Below are 20,324 nucleotides of genomic sequence, written 5' to 3'. Positions count from 1 at the left end.
TCAGCTTGACCACTGTGCCACCAGGGCTCACCTCTCAACAAGGTTCTGACAAGTCAAAATTCAGCCTTCTCTCAGTTACGCTGGAGTCGTATTCCTGGATAATTCAGCATATATTGAAACAGTCCAAAAAATCTTGTTGTTAGTTGCCATCCAGTAAGCTTCGACTCATGGTGACTTCATGTATAACGGAACAAAACAATGCCTGGTCCTGCTTCATCTTCACGGTCATTGGTATGTTCGAGGGCATTGTTGTGGCTATTGTTGTCAATCCATCTCATTGAGAGAATACTTTGTGTTTATATGCAAAAGGGGGATAGGTTCTTGGCTCAGATAATTATAAATGTGATTTTTTTTTTCAGAGGAATGTTCACATCTTATGCTAAATGTGGGATAATTCTCTGATTTGTGAAACTGGCTCTTGCATTGCAGGATATTTGAATATTCTTGCCCCCATTCACTCCGTGCCAGGGGTGCCCCTCCAAATGTAACAACCAAAAACACCCTCTCAGATTGACAGATCGCCTACTGTGATCTTAATAGGATTATAAAAACATCTTCCAGAAAGCTCCTGTGTAACTTTCAAGAATTGTTGTTGTTAGCTGTCGTCGAGGTGGCCCCCGACCATTGGCAACCCCATGCTCAATGGAACAAAATACTGCCTGGTCCTGTGCCGTCCCCATGGCTGGTTGTGGACTGGACTGTTGTGATCCACAGGGTTTTTGCTGGCTGATTTTTTGAAGGTAGATGACCAGGCCTTTCTTCCTGGTCCATCTCAGTCTAGAAGCTCTGCTGAGACATGTTCAACATCATAGCAACTCACAATCTAACACATGTGTATAATTTCTATTCTGTGTTAATGGCCGTGTTCAGAGAGTTAAGAACATCCCCTTGGTGTAGTTCCCATGCTATTAATATTCATTTCAACAAACATTTATTGTGTATGTATGTCCATCTGCCTGTGTTTCTCTATGATATTTATTAACATTCCGTATTATAAAATCCTCACAGTTTATCTCCTGTTGGTTGAATAATTTTCTTTTATAGAATAATTTACCTTAAACAATTACTCTCATATTTCCCCTGCTTGTTAAAAGAGAAGGGGAAAATGTAGAAAATGCCCTGCTCTGGGCACCCAGGGCACAAAGACAAAGGAGTTCACTGTCCAGCGGGGAGACCTGTGTATAGATAAATAGCAGTGCAGGTGGAACAATTCCATCCACAGAGGCTCGTGCAAGGAACAAAGGCAGGAGAGAGGGGGAGATGGGAACTGTAACCAGAAGACAGGGAAGGCTTCTTGGAGGAGGCAATACCTGCACTGTGTTTTGAGAAATAAACAGGAGTTGAATAAGTCTAAAAAGGTAGAAGACTATCCTATCAGATTGAACAGCTTTTAAAAAGACACAGAATCACGCAACCGTATGGTATTTGGGCCCCAATAAATAAGCCATCGCCTCTAGAGGGTAAGCTACAAAATAATGGTAAAACAAGGGAAAGGGGGAGACAGCATGCTTGCTGTCGGTGGGGCTCCCCAGCAGTCAGTTCCGCTCAGGAAGAGGATGTGGCTCGGGCAGCAGGCAGGATGCAATTACCTGAGCTGGAACCAGGCCAGGTCCTACTGCTTCCGTCAACCATTGGAACACTTTCCAGGGATCCTGAAGGCTCAGACAAGGCCCATCTTTCTTACTTAGCTGTGGGGATTATTTCTTCCTCCTTCTCTCTTCTGGTTTTCCTCAAGGGCATAGTTGTCATCCCATTCCCAAAGGAAAGGGAGACTAATGGGTGTGATTTTCAAGAGCCTTGTGTTATTTCTTGAGAGAACCACTACAAGATTCATGAGCATGGTCGTTTCCTCTCTTTCCCTTTATTTCTCCTTATCCCTCCTCCTCTTGCCCTTCCTTACCTCCCTCCTTTTCTTTTGTTACAAAGGTTATAAAGGGGATACAAGGTCATTGCAGGGATTTTGGAAAACATTGAGTACGCTGGAGAAAATAACATCGCAGATAAATCCATTGTCCAAAGAGATCCATCATTAACATGTTGATAAATGTATTTCTAAGTCTTCTCTCTTCGCATCTATATCTAGCCCAAATGCCTGCCGCTCCGCTCGCGTTACAGCCTTCCACCTTCCTCCCCCTGACCCAGTTCCCCTTTCCAAGGTTCCCTGGTGCTTTCAGGGGTTGCCACCTGTGTGTGTCCCTGTCTGTCCCTACTGCAGCCTATGCCTTCCCCATCAACTCTTTCTGGACTGCCAATCTCTGCTCTGATCACCAACCCCTGCCTGCTGGTCCCCTCCTGCAGGTTGAAACCCCTCTGCCTTGGGTTGGCAGCTGCTACTGCCCCGTCAGCCTTGGGGAGGAGGTAGCCCCACTCTTCTGTTTCACACTCCATCCCATAGTAGGTACAGACCCTTCCACATCACAGTTGAGACCAGCTGCAATTTTTAACAAGGCTTTCCAGAATATTTAGGAATGTCAGGAAGATATTACTCACTGCAGATCCATCATACCTGGTTGCAGCTTGGGCTGCTCTTGGAGCCCAGGATTCCAGGTCTGTCATCAGGGGGCCGATTGAGTTGTGTCCCTGACCTGCTTCCAAGTAGCTGAAGCCATCTTACCCTGACCTCCTGGAATGGTTGTTCTAGGTTTTTTTAGGCAGGCAGCTTAGCTATAACTAATTTAAGCAGAAAAGTTAAGAAAAGGATCTTGGATATCTATAAAATCCTTAGGATGGTTAGAGAACTGGCTTGGAAGCTACCCAGCCAGGAACAATGACTAGAATCATGCCACAGAACTGGCCCTGAAGAAGCCACTGCTGTGTCTGCCTGACTCGTACATGCAGCTGGCTCTGCTGACCCCACCAATGCTTGAGCCTGGATGCTGCTGTTAGAGTCATCCTCATAATTGCCCATGGAAATGGGATATAGTGCCACCATGGCAGCCACCAGCCCTCGAATGGATTCCATATGGCTTCTGCTTCTTTATGTAACGCGAATGGGTTGTCTACTGCTGCCCACTACCTCCATCTGCCTATGGAAGTTCCCACCTGCTGTTGCTCAATTCAACCTGGATCTGGGCCAAGATTCCCCTCCATATCTCCACCCCACTCAGTGTCCAAACCCTTCATCCTCTATTAAAGGGACATAGGAGGATCCAGGACCCTTGAGAGGTGGGTTATACATAAATGGTAAATCAGTTATTGCCCACACTAGAAGAGAGCTCTGTATCTAGTGCCTTCCCCTTTGGTTTCTGCTCTCTAGACTGGAGGCCCTGCTGGTTCCTCTTGGAAGATCTCCTAGTCCCTCCCATCCTTCCTTCCACTCCAGGTTGAATGGCCATTCCACCTTCTCTCTCTCCTACCCCTAGCCTAGTCTTATTAGTCTCTGGGAAAGGAGAAAGTTGTTCTGCAAGCATGTCTCTGAGAATCTTCAACTTTCACTTAGCAGCAGCCCCTGGGGTATCAGTGAGAGAAAAGAGGGAAAAGGAAACACACAGGAAACCAACAGATGAATACTTCAAGATGTAACCCAGCCACCCCTGCATCACCAGTCTCTGTTCAAAGTCTGGCGTACATCTCTAGGATCAGGGAGCCTGGGTCACATGCTTGCGTCCTAGCAACAAGAGAGGCTGGGAAATTGAGTAGTTGGCATTTTTCAGCTTCTTTTTTTTTTTTTGTATACTAGGGAGCCCTGCTGGTGCAGTGGTTAAACATTTGACTTTTAACCAAAAGGTCGGCAGTTCGAATCCCCCAGCAGCTCCTTGGAGACCCTATGAGGCAGTTCTACTGTGTCCTATAGGATTGCTATGAGTTAGAATCAACTCCACGGCAGTGGGTTGGTTGAGTTATACTGGGAGAGGTCTCTGTTTTCCACCAAACCAAAGAAGGGGTTAAGATGATGGGCAGACAAAAAGAATGACCACAGTCCTCTAAAGTGGCCATACATATGATCCCATTAGCTCAATTCCATTGTAACATGATAACGGAGTGGCTTAGTTGGTCCTCAATGGCATCATTGGTGGTCGTTAACAGTAGATTCCAGGCCCAGCATCATGAATGTCAGTACAATTCCATTTTCTAATCTTTCTTCCAACATGAGAAGAATGTCAGAAGCTTGGATGTCCTTTTAGTTGTCTATGGGGTCACAGTTTGTGGTCCTCTGTGAAGAATTGTTGAAATGATAGCATGCACATCTCTGCTAAGCACTTTGCAGGCACAGTGGAATCTAAAATTATATTTTAGAGAGAATACTTTTCTAATAGAAATATTATCAGCAGAGATGCAACCCTGCTGACAGCTCAGGGCACTGTTGATCTTATGGAACGTGGTTCTGGAGTCACAGCCTTGTGATGACCACACTGGCTTTCATTTGCGTAACTGGACAGCTCTTCCAGTGCATTTCCCCAGAAGAGATGGATTAGTTCATCCCAAAGTTTATAATGGAGTCCCTGGGTGGTGCAAATGGTTAACATGTTTGGCTGTTAACCAAAAGGTTGGAGGTTTGAGTCCACCCAGAGGTACCTTGGAAGAAGGGCCTGGAGATCTACTTCTGAAAAATTAGCCATTGAAAACCCGATGGAGCACAATTCTACTCTGACACACATGGGGTCGCCATGAGTCAGAATCAACTTGGTGGCAACTGATTAAGTTTATAACAGGGCTTCATCTCTTTCAAAACAAAAAGTAGCATATGAGTTTGAAATGGTAATCTCATGGCTTCTACTATTGCCACCCATTTTCAAAGATTTTTGGGGTCAGGTTTAGTTCAGAGCTCAAGCTTCAAGTAAAACCTTGAAAATCCACTGGAAGGGTGGGCTCACCTCTCGGCTCCAGCCTTGGTAACGAAGTCCCATCCTATAGCCTGGAATGAGGCACTCAAATATGTCAAAGAGATTTGAACTCATTGGCTTGGACACAAACCCAAAGAAAATATTTTTTAAGGGTAAAATAATCCCTTTGTGAAAAGTAAAAACATACTTCAGTCATTACGTTAAGCTCTGTACATAATTTAATTCTTTTAAAGGAAAAAAAGGATCAATTAGCTAAAAATAGGAACATTTACTATGCGTGTTTAGTAATCCAAATGGAGCCCTGGTGGCGCAGTGGTTAAGAGCTTGGTTGCTAACCAAAAGTTCAGCAGTTCAAATCTACCAGCCGCTCCTTGGAAACCCTATGGGGCAGTTCTATGTTGTCCTATAGGGTTGCTATGAGTCAGAATTGACTTGATGGCTACAGGTAGTAATCCAAATAGAATTCTGTCATTCTAATCAAATTCATGTGGGCAATTCTATTCTTTAATAATCAATGCAGATGAATTATCATTCATTCATTTGTCCACAGTTTATACAAACGTGGAGTCTCAAACTTCCTTGAAGCATTTGTATAAAACTTGGGTAAGATTTAAAGAGGGCATGTCTCTGAGTATGCAAAGTACCCATCCTGGATGATTCTGCCCTGAGGCCATCAATGAAAACTTCGCCAGGAGCAGAAAAGAGCCAACACAAGTGATGTTTATTCATTGGACTTGTTGGCCTACTTGCAGGGTTAATTCTCTCCAGCACTAGTTCCCTGCGTTGAACCATTTGGAACAACACTCTTCACTTAAATGGGGAGTCTTCAAGTATAGGCAATGTATATATGGGGAATGTGATAAGTAAGCAGTTCAACAGGGTCATTAGATTTCCTGCTATACTCTCACTACTTGGAGTCCCTTCCCTTCCCTTCTCACAAGCTGTGGTTATATATTTGCTTGTGTGGTTATTCATTTACTGTGCATTTCTCTCCCACTATGAGGCCAGGGTACATTTTGTTTTGTTCACTACTGTCCCTGGATGGCACAAATGGTTAAGTGCTCAGGTATTAGCCAAAGGTACGTGGTTCAAATCTACCCTGACACGCCTCTGAAGAAAGGCCTGGTGACCTACTTCTGAAAGGTCATAGCCGTTGAAAACCCTGTGGAGCACAGTTCTACTCTGAAACACAGGGAGTCGCGTGAGCTGGGATCAACTCAACGGCAACTAGTTTGGTTTGAATTTAGCTCAGTACCTGACAGAGAGAGGGTGTACCATCCGTATTTATTAAATGAAACAATAGAAAATTATAGAGTTCGATTCATTCACAGCTTGGAAAATATCTTGCTGAAGAAGTTGTTACAGTTCCAGCTTGTTTCTATTGAGTTCCCTCAATTCAGAGCTTCCCGGTTTAGAATTTATTTCTGGGTGGCTTTCTGTAAAGCGTTCCCTAACTAGAAGGTTCATGCATATCTCTTTGTCTCTTCTCTCTGTTTTTGTTCCGTCTCGGAAGCAACTAGATACGTGCCCAGCTGGGAGACCTCCTTATACCTCCCAGAAAATTCTAGATCCTCCAAAATATTGTTCCATTTCTTTTTTTTTCCCGACATGCTCATTTTTCTCAAGATCTATCCTAATTTTTATTGCTTCGCATTGCCTTTTTTTCTTCTAGTTCATACATATTTTCTCTATAAGATGCCTTAGTGCTTATTCCATTATTTTTGAAAGTTTTATTGGACAAGCATCCCTATGTACTTACATTAAAAAATGTTTAAAAAGAAAGAAAGGTGGGAGGGAGGAGGCAGGATGGGAAGGAGGGAGAGAGGGCGGAAAGAAGGAAGGAGTTGAGGAGGGATTTGTTTGCTACTTACCCAGTAATAGCCAGGTATTTATACAGCTATTGACCCAATAATACACAGGTAATTTTATAAGTATTGACCTAAATCTGGCTGATCTTGGAGGAATGAATCAAATTCTTCTAACAGGCAAAATAAATAGGGCCACAGAAAATGCGTTCTCTGTTTGTCACTGACTTTGATTCCTGGGCATAGAGACAGCATTTCAGGCAGCTAACCGAAACTAAAAACCAAACCCATTGTGGTCAAGTTGATTCTGACTCATAGTGACCCTACAGGACAGAATAGAACTGCCCCATAGTTTCCAAGGAGTGCCTGGTGGATTCAAACTGCCAGCTTTTCGATTAGCGGCCGTAGCTCTTAACAAGTACACCACCAGGGTTTCCAGGCAGCTACCAGAAGCTCACAAATGCCTTCTCTCTGGGCTACTCATACCTGAGCACGGTGCAGAGATGAAGCCTTTCTCCTCTCCCACACTTCCAGAGTACTCCTGGATGCTGGTTCCAGTGCATAGTGACATGCCTAAAACGGTGTTAAGCAGAGTAAGGAAGAGTAAAGCGCCCCTAGACAATCCTTAGGGGGACAATTGGGTGCTTTATTGCATGGTGCTTTGTAGTTGCATTATGTTCATTGTTCCCCAGTCCTGTGCAAGGTCCTGTCCCTCCCAGCTGACTTCAGCTATGACATGGATTTCCTTAATTGCTCTCCCAATTCATTATCTCCTCCTAGGAGAGTGTCTGGCTTTACACACCCTCAGCAGAGGCTCTGTGTTATCTCACCTTACATTTCTGCTTTTAATACATATATTCCTTCCTAGTTGTTGTTGTTGTTAGGTGCTGTCGAGTCGGTTCTGAGTCACAGCCACCCTGTAAAACAGAAGTAAACACTGCCCGTTCCTGCGCCATCCTCACAATTGTTGTTACGCCTGAGCACATTGTTGCAGCCACTGTGTCAGTCCATCTCGTTGAGGGTCTGCCTCTTTTTCCCTGATTCATTCTCTGATTCACCAAGTATGATGTCTTTCTCCAGAGACTGACCCCTCCTGACAACATGTCCAAAGTATGTGAGATGTAGTCTCACCATCCTTACTTCTAAGGAACGTTCTGGTTGTATGTCTTTCAAGACAGATTTGTTCGTTCTTCTGACAGCCATGGTATATTCAATATTCTTCGCCAACAACACAATTCAAAGGTGTCAATTCTTCTTGGGTCTTCCTTATTTGTTGTCCAGCTTTTGCATGCATATGAGGCAATTGAAAAGACCATGGCTTGGGTCAAGCGCACCTTGGTCTTCAAGGTGACATCTTTGCTTTTTTAGCAGATTTGCCCAATGCAATGTGTTGTTCGATTTCTTGACTGCTACTTCCATGGGTGTTGATTGTGGACCCCAAAAAAGTGAAATCCTTGACAACTTCAATATTTTCTTAATTTGTCATGATGTTGCTTACTGCTCCATTTGTGAGGATTTTTGTTTTCTTTATGTTGAGGTATAACCCATACTGAAGGCTGTGGTCTTTGATCTTCATCAGTAGGTGCTTCAAGTCCTCTTCACTTTCAACAAACAAGGCTGTGTCATCTGCATAATGCAGGTTGTTAATGAGTCTTCCTTCAAACCTGATGTCCAGTTCTTCATATAGTCCAGCTTCTCGGATTATTTGTTCAGCATACAGATTGCATAAGTGTGGTGAAAGGATACAACCCTGATGCATACCTTTCCTGACTTTAAAACAAGTAGCATCCCCTTGTTCTGTTCTAATAACTGCCTCTTGATCTATGTACAGGTTCCTCATGAGCACAATTAAGTGTTCTGGAATTCCCATTCTTCTAAATGTTACCATAATTTGTTATGTCCACACAGTCAAATGCCTTTGCATAGTCAATAATACACAGGTAAATATCTTTCTGGTATTCTCTGCTTTCAGCCAGGATCCATCTGACATCAGCAATGAGAACTCTGGTTCCATGTCCTCTTCTGAATCTGGCTTGAATTTCTGGCAGTTCCGTGTCGATGGTATTGCTGCAATCACTTTTGAATGATCTTCAGCAAAATTTTACTTTTGTGTGATATTAATGATATTGTTTGATAATTCCTGTGTTCAGTTGGATCACCTTTCTTGGAAATAGGCATAAATATGGATCTCTTCCAGTCAGTGGGCCAGGTAGCTGTCTTCCAAATGTCTTGGCATAGGTAAGTGAGCACTTCCAGCGCTGCATCCATTTGTTGAACTATCTCAACTGGTATTCTGTCAAGTCCTGGAGCCCTGTTTTTCACCAGTGCCTTCAGTGTATCTTGGGTTTTTTCCTTCAGTACCATTAGTTTTTGATCATATGCTACCTCCTGAAATAGCTGAGTTTCCATTAATTCTTTTTGGTATAGTGTCTGTATTCCTTCCATCTTCTTTTGATGCTTCCTGCATAGTTTAATATTTTCCCTGCAGAGTCCTTTAATATTACAGCTTGATGCTTGATCCTTCTTGGTGAGGGGCTGCAATCTGAAAAAGAGAATTCGCCTTCCCATTAGGAGAACTTGCCTATAGCTGATGGTCTGACCTGCTTTCCTCCTACATAATGGAGTAGTCACTGAGCCTTCTGCTAAAATGTAAATCATGACACCAGGAGGACTGGAGAGAGAAGAGTCTTTGAAAGAGCTCAATAAGTAGTAGCATCCTCTCTTACCTACCCAAGATATGAACCAGCTGAGAAATAAGGCAAAGATAACTACTAAAGCTTAATGCTATTATAGTCCCTTCATACTGGAGAACATGAGCTCTCTGGGTGGCACAACAGTTTGAACTCAACTGCTAACTTAAAGATTGGCGGTTCAAACCCACCCCGTGATGCCACAGAAAAAAGACCTGTCAGTCTGCTTCCGTAAAGATTACCGCCTAGAAAAACCCCATCAGGCAGTTCCAGTCTGTAACAAATACATAGGGTCACCATGAGTAGGAATTGACTTGGTAGCAACATGTTTGGCTTTACTGGATAATATGGCTTACATCTGTGGGAAGTTGGGTTCTCTAATCCTGAATTCCAGAATTAGACAGCAGATCACAAGGGGCACTTCTTGGGGGCAGCTTCTTCCCACAATGAAGGGGAGGGGAAGCCCCGGGGTCAGAGTAAGAGGCTTGAGAGAGGCCTTGAATGTTAGAACTGGTGGGGCTTCCTGAACAGGGAGGAATCACCAAGGCGTGGGAAACGAGCATTCATCCTAACAGAGGGACCTTGTGGTCTAACTATTGTGCGATGCTCGGCCAGTAAACTGTGACCTTGAACCCTTGTTACCCAGTGGAGGGAGAAGAGTGAGCCTACCTTTCAGCGGCCTGTTTATATTGCTGCTGCTGTTGTTAGCTGCTGTTGACTCTTGGTGACCCCATGTACAATAGAACGAAACCCTACTCAGCCTTGTGTCATCCCCATGATCAGCTGTTGTTAACCGTAGGGTTTCGTTGGCTGGTTTTCAGAAGCAGATCACCAAGACTTTCTTCCTAGTGTAATAGTGCTCCTGTCATATTATTGTCTGCTTGTGTGTGTGATGGGGGCATTATGTGTGGGGGGGGGGGACATTGTTCCTTGTGCTACTGAAATCTGGGTAAAATCAATTTAGAGTTTGAGTGAGTGAGAAGCTGGGAGGGTGTCTGTCAAGGTTGCCAGGATTTATTCCATTAACGTGGCTGATTAGCCACATCTTTTTCATGGGTCTACCTTTCACACTTCAACTAAAGAGAAGGATCATTCTTCAGGTAAAATCACCTCTGGATGTTTCCTACGTGTGATGGCTTATCTGTAGTTCTGGCCTCTCGGCCATAGCTTCTGAGTGCTTAGCCAGCAAAGATCCAACGTTTCATCACCACAGCAAAGATCCAACGTTTCATCACCACAGCAAAGATCCAGAGATCTTCTGTTACAGCTGGCACATCTTTATGTTCCACAAACCAGAGCTACAAGGATATTATTCTTTTCTTTCTTCTGTCCCAGGTGATACTTTAATCACTAGGGTGTCATTATGCACTAAACTTTGCCTTCAATATGGAGCCCTCGTGGCACAGTGGTTAAGAGCTCGGCTGCTAACCAAAAGGTCAGCAGTTCGAATCCACCAGCTGGTCCTTAGAAACCCTATGGGACAGCTCTACTCTGCCCTATAGGGTTGCTATGAGTCAGAATTGACTTGATGGCAATGGTTTTGGTTTTTTGGTTTTTTGCCTTCAATAACCACCAGTCCTGGACACCACAGACAGCTCCAGGAGGAATGTTTTCAGCCAAAGACTCAGACTCTACCCCCAACTAGACTTTATGTGCTTGAGGAAGGAATTTTACATTTTTCTTTCTATTTTTTTTTTAAACTGCTCTGTCCCTTGTGACCAAAACAGTGCCCAATATTAAAAAAAAAAAAACTTAAAAATTACACGCTGAATGAATTAATTGGTTTAAATTTGAAAGCAAGATCTTGTCTTCCAACAGAGTCTTCTGTTTAAATATTAGCAGCTCCCAACTTTTAGAAAGGCAAACTTTTACAGATCTGAATTAAAGACTTCCTGGAGAGAAACAGCTGAGGGTTAAAAAAAAAAAATTGTGGATTTTAATTTTATTTTTTTTCCATACCAGGTATAGCTACTTTGGCAGTTCAGTGATAAAACAATTTAACTGTATCTATCAAAAGCTTTGTGTGGCGAAACTAGCAAAGCACTTCATTGGCCGATTATCTGTTAGATGCTGTGGTGTGGCTTGGAGCTGGATACAGCTTTTTTTTTTTTTGTATACTTAAGGTCCATTTATGTATTCAGCTTTTCAGCAGGACATTTTCAGCAGGCTCCATGGGAATTTGACTGCAGGTTTCTCACTAATACGTGTTCAGAATAGGCGACTCTGCCATGCGGATCATAGGCCCCAGTGTTTAAAAGGTCTCCTCATAGTTTATAGATTTACTGCTGCCTTTTGTCGATTCGTTGTGATGTTGAAACTATTAGCTAGAAGCAGACCTTAAAAAAGAATCTTTGCCGAATACAATAATAGAAGCAAATGAGGTCAATTCTTTTGTGAAGCAGTTCCTGTTATCTTTCCATCTTGAGAAATTATCCTCAGTTCAATCGTATGACTGTGGTGATGTGTTTAGGAAACCCTGGTGGCATAGTGGTTAAGTGCTACAGCTGCTAACCAAGAGGTCGGCAGTTCAGATCCGCCAGGCGCTCCTTGGAAACTCTATGGGGCAGTTCTACTCTGTTCTATAGAGTCGCTATGAGTTGGAATCGACTCGACAGCAGTGGGTTTGTTTTTTGTTTTTTTTTTTGGGTGATGTGTTTAAGTCTCAACCAAACCAAACCAGAAACTTGAGCTTTCTGCTTGTCTAGCTCCTGTCCTAGGATTTTTATTGCTGTATCTTGATTATTTAATAATATCCCCATTGTCCTGGCTGAAAATCGCAACAAAGATGCAAAATTTCTCAGCCAGACTGTGATCTGGATTGTTTATTGCAGAATTCTCAGGCATCCCATAAAGGTGAAAAGGAGAACAGAGAGGAGTAGACATCCAGTAAAGAAATAGCCCACAAATGAACATACTCAGTCTCTGAAACAAGATTGTTGATATAAACAAAGGCAGGTGGGAACATCATGCTTGATGAGAAGAATTAGACTTGTGGCTTAGCCCCTGAGGTCTGAAACAAGTAAACATGTCTACAGTTGTCGGTACATACATCCTTGGCTCAGAGGAGAGTTCTTTGAGCTGGCCCCCCCAGCCCCCAGCCCCCTGTTCAGGAAGCTTATTTGGCTCTTCCTAATAATTTTTTTTTAAATAATTGCACATACAATTTTGACAACTAAAGGCGATGGGTTTGGAGCTTTTCAAAAATTCCTAGTTAATACTGGTTGGACAAGGGGAGATAGTTTTGTGTCACACTCTTTGTATAAGGAGAAGGGAATAACATAGCATCTATTCTAACCAGTCCACAAAGTGCGAAAACAAGACTTGGCTAGAAATACACACCTACCCTACCACTTCAGCCCCAATAGTGTATCAAACCGTAGCTTCCCAGATAACAGCTTTGTTAGCCCAAGGGCTCTCACAAAGCTCTCTGCTAGCTGCTCTGCTTACTGGTAAATAAGTAACACAGTTTTGCCTAGCAACCCACTGTGGAAACAGATTGGCTCTGTAAGTGGTGGGCGGAGGCGGGGGAGCAGGGAGAGCAGTCCTGTGCCTCCCAGGGCCCCTCTGCAGGTGGTTCCTGACAGTGCAAACATTCTCTACAATTCTTGGCCATTTTAGAAGGATGATGAAGAACTAAGGGAAATTAATTGGAAGGCAAATAAAAAATCTCCCAAGATTGTGAGCTGAGATTGTCTGAGAGCTCGATTTAGAGTCAGCCCAGAAGAACCATTTCCTCGTTGAAAATGAGGTCATTAAATGAGATAATGTATCCAGGAAGGGGCAAGCAACAGTGACCTCCTGAAGCTGGACAAAGATGATCTTAAGCCAGACATGCGGGAACGTTCCTCAATAGCGAAGGGCAGCATTAAATCTGGGACTGTCCTGTCTGAGATTTAAAGTTTGACGTTAGCAATGATACTTAACTACCAGGCACTGTGCTTTGCTTTTCACACTTTATTCCTTTGATCTTCTAAGCAACCCTATGGGTGGGTACTCTTTGTCTCCATTTTATAGAGGAAGAAACCAAGGCACAGAGAGGTTTGGAAACTTGCCCGAGGTCACTCAGCTATTCAGTAGCAAGGATGGGATGTGTCTCAGGCAGTCTGTTTCCAGAACCCACATTTCGAAACATGTTTACACAGGCAGTGAGCAGTTGAAGGGCTAAAGGTGTTAAGGAGCCTGCAGATCTCCGCATTGTGAATGAGTTTGTGGTTCCTTCTTGAAATCTACTGTTTAAAATGTTCAATGAAGGCAACTGTGTTTTTAAATATCTAGACAACAACAAAAACATAGGTATCCAGGATAACAGATATTGCTAAAACCTTACACCTTTAAAAGAAGCTCTGCACAACGGAACACTCATTTCCATTACTAAAGAGACTCAAAAACCCTCAGCTTACAATGATTCAAGAAAGACTCGATTCATTACCCTTATTATGTATGGAAGTAGATATTGTCTGGCAGCTTAATTGTGAAGAATCGTTGAAGAATTTGTAAGAGCAAAGAATAGAAATGTTTTTTATAAATAACATGTTAGAGATGAAAAATCTATCTAAAAATAAAATATATGTTTTTTTAAAATTTGTTGTAATGTTTGTTTTCTGATCATTAAATTTCCTTCATGGTGTCTTTTTATTTGTTCATTTGTAATTGTAACATTTATTATGAAACAGGCATCAGAATTGAAGCATGAGCTGTTTAAAGCAAAACTGGTGAAAATCAGTTTTTCATTGTGGGAGATCAACAGACTTGTACACCTTGATTGTTGAAACAACTAAGTTCACTGACTTGTTTTTTTGTTGTTGGTGTTGTAGAATATGTGGGATATAGTAAAAATCTTAGTACCCTGCACGCACTAAAAATTTTGTAATCCAGCTCATCTCATTCTGCTAAAATGGCATGTACCACTTTTGCGTTCAATTGCTAGTATTATAATTGCATTTAAAAAGAAGTTACATCACGGATAGCTAAGATACACACACACACACGTGATATAACTCACATATCCTGCATGAATGCGTGAGTAAGCAGAGGAGGGGATACCACCACAGATACCAGTGTTCATGGCCCTCACATGCCTTAATCTCGCCCTGCTGTCGATTATACATAAATCTACAGAAACATGCTAATTACTTTTTCTAAAATTTACTTATTATCTTAAACTTTTGCCTTGTGAAACTAGGTAGTGGCCACATTCTTGTGGACTGGGCATAAGTAACTCCATCTTTGTTTTTAGCTTCCCCAGCCAACACCTGTACCTCTTTCTTTTATAGTGAAGTATGGGTTACACATATTTTCATACACCTACACCGACACACACACACCACTTGATTTCTTAAGTCCCTAAAAGACCTCCGTCTTAGTTGCCTAGGACTGCCATAACAAAATACCACAATTTATTTTCATACAGTTCTGAAGGTTAGAAGTCTGAATTTAAGGCATCAGCAGGGCTATGCTCTCTCTCTCTCTGTCTGCTTTAAGATCCTTTTCTTGTTTCTTTCCATGTCTGGTAGCCCCGGATATTGCTTGATGTTTCTTGGCTTGTAGTTGTATCTTCACACAGTGGTGCCTTCGCCCTCTATGTGTGACTCCATTTCCTTGTTTGTTCTCCCTTCTTATAAAATACCACTCAGGTGGGATTAAGACCATCCTACACCAGTGTGGCCTTGTCAATTTAACTGATTACGTCTGCAAAAACAAACAAAACCCCAAGCCAAACCAGTAACCATTGAGTCCATTCAGAGTAATGGTGCCCCCGTGTGTTCCAGAGTAGAACTGGACTCCATACGGTTTTCAGTAGCTGATTTTTCCAGTGTAGATTGCCAGGCCTTTCTCCCGAGGCACCTGTGGGTGGATTTGAACTGCCAATCTTTCATTAGTAGCCAGGCGCCTAACCATTTGCAACATCCGGGGATTCCACCATCTGCAAAGAAAAACACTATTTCCCTGATCAAGTTCGTGTTTAAAGGTACAGGGGCTAATGCTTTAATGGATCCTTTTGACCCCAGTATTTAAATTCTGCAAGCATCCTCTGAGCATTACCCTTGGACATCTGGGAGGAGCAGCCCAGGAACACTCGGGGTAGCTTGGGCAGTGAGCAGTGGTGAAATATTTACCTTGCTGATAAGGCAGTAAGGTGCCAAGGTCTTGCCTTCGCTGCTCACCTCACTCTCTGCCACCAAACAAATCCACTCCTGTTCCGTGCCATCTTCCCTTCTGCCCATCTCCTGCAGCCTGGAATGTCTCCAGCTTCCTGTGGACTCGCTGTTCTCCTTTGCCAACCTCAACCTCATTTGGATTGCAATTGCATTTGCTTCCTAATTTATGACTTAACAAGTGTCTCACAAACATTTAATTCACTTTAATTTCATTATGCTTTTGAGGAGGACGATTTATAGAGGGGGGAAATTGATGTTCCCACTGCCAGCAATTAGATTAACATAATGATCTATGGTAAAATCTCCTTCCGGGCTTTGGACTTTTCTTACATGCCTACAAACAAAATTAGGCTAATGAATCGGTTCCTGGGTCCACAGAGGGGCTCAAATGCACCCACAAAGTCCTCCTATAATACCCAATGTGGAAATTCATGAAATGGGAAAAACATGCACCTTATCCAAGCCATGGTGTTTTCAGTTGCCTCATAAGCGTGGGGAAACTGGACATTGAATAAAGAAGACTGAAGAAGAACTGACACCTTTGAATTATGGTGTTGGCGAAGAATATTGAATATACCGTGGACTGCCAGAAGAAGGAACAAATCTGTCTTGGAAGAAGCACAGCCAGAATGCGCCTTAGAAGTGAGGATGGCGAGACTTCATTTCACATACTTTGGACATGTTATCAGGAGGGACCAGTCACTGGAGAAGGACATCATCCCTGGTGAAGGAGAGGCTCAGGGAAAAACAGGAAGACCCTCAATGAGATGAATTGACACGGAGGCTGCAACAGTAGGCTCAAGCATAACAATGATTGTGAGGATGGTGCAGGACCAGGCAGTGTTTTGTTCTGCTGTACATAGGGTCACTATGAGTCGGAACTGACCTGATGGCACTTAACAACAACATGGTTCTCAGCTAATTTATGTCTTATGATACTTTTGTGGAAAAAATTTTTTTTCATATCAATTTGGAGAATATTGATAAATTATAATTTTTTCCAGATAGCTTTTCTGAGGTCATAGGGAGGGAACACATCAAATGATCTTTTCATGTTCCCACTCTATATACTGAGGATCTTCTTCGGGCGGGAGTAGTGGCGGTTCAGCGGTAGAATTCTCGCCTTCGTTGTGGGAGACCCAGGTTTGATTCCCAGCCAATGTACCTCATGCACAGCCATCATCTGTCTGTCAGTGGACGCTTGCATGTTGCTATGATGCTGAATCGGTTTCAGCAGAGCTTCCAGACTAAGACAGACTAGGAAGAAAGGCCTAGTGATCTGCTTCTGAAAATCAGCCAATGAAAACCCTATAGATCACAAGGGCTTGATCTGCAACCGATCATGGGGATGGCGTGGGATCTGGTTGCATTTCATTCTGTTGTGCAACAGCCACCCTCCTAGGAGTAAAGCATGTGACCCCCTTTTTTTTTTTTTTTTTATAAAGGACTGTATTTCTTAAGCTTTTCCTTTGAATGTTTAGGGAATATATTGATCCAGGAATTGGGATGCAAATAGTGCTGATCTCAATTCGTGCAAATAAATATTCTCCACCTATTCTCAGTTATTTACATAACTTCCCACTCCATTTTGCCATACTGAACATAAATCAAAAAAACCAAACCCACTGCTGTTGAGTTGACTCCGGCTTTTAGCAACCCTGTAGGACAGAGTAGAACTTCCCCATAGGGCTTCCAAGGCTGCAAATCTTTATGGAAGCAGATTGCCACATCTTTCGCCTGAGGAGTGGCTGGTGGATCCGAACCACAGACCTTTCGGTTAGCAGCCGAGGGCTTTAACCACTATGCCACCAGGGCCCCTTATGTTGAACATGGGGGCTTATGACCCCAGTGAAGTGGGGTGAGCAAGCCATGTTTATAAAGGAGAGCAACCTTCTTTCAACTCCTTCATCCCTTGGAGCTTTCCAGTGAAAGAGAAGCACCAGTGTTTCTTCCCATAAACCAGGGAAGAGGAGGGGGAACAGAAGAAAGGGAAACAAAGCCACAATTGTCCAAACTTCTTATCTCTAAGACCTAGATATTTTCTTGACTAGCATTTCCATGGTTGAGCCAAGTGGCCAATTTTAGGAGAAATAATTCTATCTTGAGCATTTCTGTCCTGGAAAACCTGGCTATGAGTCGGAATTGATTTGGCGGCAGTGGGTCGGTCGGTTTTGTTGTTAAACCTGGCTGAGGTGACAGAACCCAGAGTATGAGTGAAGCTTTGGAATTCCTGGACAGATTTTGCAGCGACTATTATTTATTCCCGGAGCCCTGGTGGTGCAGTGGTTTAGCGATACAGCTGCTAACCAAAAGGTCAGCAGTTCAAATTCACCAGTCGCTCTTTGGAGACTCTATGGGGCAGTTCTACTCTGTCTCCTAGGGTCTCTATGGGTTGGAATCGACTCAATGGCAACAGGTTTGGTTTGGTTATTATTTATTCCCAACCTTTCTTCCCAGCAAAGAAATGATGGCCTGCTCTTCAGTGGGATTCAGTCTGGTTTCTTTTGTTGAGGTTTTTTTTTTTTTTTTTGGCAACTTTGAGCCGGTGAATTGTTGAATAACTGGAAAAGCTGTTTCCATTATTAAGCACGGAACTGAGTTAATTACATCAGAATTTGAATCTCAGCTTTGTCTCTAATTAGCAGCCTCATTTTATGCAAGTCCCTTAACCCCTCTTGGCTTTAGTTTTTACATCTGTGAAACGGAGTATATGAATGCAGATGTCTCCCTGAGTTCTGAGGTTCTCTGCCTTCTAATTCACCAGAATGCAATGAATCAGGAACAGGTCATGTGGTAAGAATTTCCTATGCTGGATTGCCCCTAATGTGGTCATACCTTTGCAGGAAATCAATCTACGCAGTGTAGAAAGCCCAACACACTCTGGGGTTCAACATATATTTATGCTAGTATATCGTTTTGGTGGGATTATGATACTAGAGCCCTCTGATGACAACCTCCAGTGTCCATTCTGGGAGCTTTGAGAAGACCTAAAGGATTATTCATTTAGGAGGCAACGCGAGTGCTGTCTTCAGTGCGTTCAAGGGGAATCCCAACAATGTTCCCAGTCACCTCTGGACACCATTGGCATGGTTCCTTTGCCCCAATATCAGCCTAACTCCCATTCTCAGATGATGCCTTTTATCACCTAACTACTGACTCCTTTGGAAGCTGATGTGAGATGAAGCTCCTGCTGCCCATTTTGTGCCTGGCACCCTGATCGGGCTCTGGCTTTCAAAGGCAACAGAGTTCACAAATATGGTGACCGCAGCACCAGCTCAAACTAATGTGTTTGTAAAACAAAATTATAAGGAGGGTGAAGAAACACACAAGTGTTAGTTAGAGTCTGTCACAAATGATGCCAAGGGGTAGATAAACTTTCTTTTCATCCAAGCATTTGGTCCAACTTGTGTCAGCCATTTTTTTCCCCCTGTTGAAGACATAATCATGTATTAATGCGAAAGAATAACACAATATTTGATTGCTCTACAATTTAATAAACAGTTTGCAAATTGGGGAAACAGTTCCTCATGCAAGAATAAACTGCTTCTAGAGAATGGAGAATTCACAGCGACTTCAATAACTTTGGATTAATGAATACAAGTTTCCATGGTGGTGAAGTATTTAATGGTTACTGAGTTAACATTCAAAAGGTAACTATGGAAGATTGCCCTTCGCCCATCTAGGGTCCTGAGACCTCTAGAAATTTTAACTAAAGAAGTCCTAGTCTTTCTCATTTAATCGTAAGTTAATGGTTTTTTATGATCTGCTGTTTGGGTGAGAGAGAAAAAACTGCTGGCAGCTCAGTTTTTTGTCAGGAAGTTTTTAAGTTCATGGATAATAAAAGGCCTCATGAAATAAAAGTAAAATACTTTTTTTAAACATAAATTTGATTCCACACCCTCAATGGGTTTCCTTTGACAGAATGGGAAGTAGGTGCAAATCTATCACGACCACTGTGAAAAGAGCTCTGTGCTTTCCTAATGGAGGGTAAATAATACCACATGAGAAATGGCAGTGTCTTAGGCTAGGTTCTCTAGAGAAGCAAAACCAGTGAAGTGTATATATGTATATATGGAGAAAGAGAGAGACTTAAGAAAATGGCTCACATGGTTGTAGAAGCTGGCAAGTCCCAAATCCATGGGTCAGGCATCAGGCTGGAGGTTTCTACTAACTCGCGGGGCTGACAAATCCTATATCGGCAGGTAAAACAGCAGGCTGCTGACTCGAGTCCCAGGAACCAGAGGTCAGATGATGACAAGCCAGATTTAAGATCCAGAGCAAGCCAGCAAGGTTTGCCAGAACGCCCATACATATATTGGATGCAGGCCACACCCCCAAGGAAACTCCCCTTACAACTGATTGGCTGATCACATCATGGAGGATGCATCATTACATAACTGCCAAATCACTGAGAATCATGGTCCAGTCAAGTTGACATACAACCTTAACTATCACAGGCAGCAACCATCTTGGGAAGTAATGAAGTTTGTACCTGTGAGGGAGCTAGAATTGGTATTTAGGCTGCAGTTATTCAACCACATGAGGGACATTCAAGACATGAGCTGAGCTGCTTATGAACAGGCTTCATGGTGCCTGAGAACCTCCTAAGATCATGTCGAAGAGTTAAACCAGTAACTCTGTTAGGAGCAAAAAAAAAATGAGTTTTATTGAGAATAAAAACAGCTATATCCGGGCCCCATCCCATTGCCGTCAAGTCAATTCCAACTCATAGTGACCCTATAAGACAGAGTAGAACTGTTTCCAAGAAGTGGCTGGTGGATTCAAACTGCTGACGTTTTGGTTAGCAGCTGAACTCTTAACCACTGTGTCACCAGGGCTTCTAGGGCTGGCAGTGCTAAGTAAAAGTACAAAGTAAAAAGTTCAAGC

The 20,324-nt window shown here is 42.9% G+C and overlaps 1 protein-coding gene across 1 annotated transcript in view; it reads left to right on the top strand.

The window, feature by feature from the left end:
- Window positions 1–20,324, top strand: part of KCNK10 (potassium two pore domain channel subfamily K member 10) — an 87,360-nt gene that overhangs the window by 58,288 nt on the left and 8,748 nt on the right. The window lies entirely within an intron of this gene.

The sequence above is a fragment of the Loxodonta africana genome, chromosome 10 (assembly GCF_030014295.1).
Source record: "Loxodonta africana isolate mLoxAfr1 chromosome 10, mLoxAfr1.hap2, whole genome shotgun sequence".
Lineage (NCBI taxonomy): Eukaryota > Metazoa > Chordata > Mammalia > Proboscidea > Elephantidae > Loxodonta > Loxodonta africana.
The sequence above is the reverse complement of the archived record's forward strand: the minus strand, read 5'-3'. Positions and strand labels throughout refer to the sequence as shown.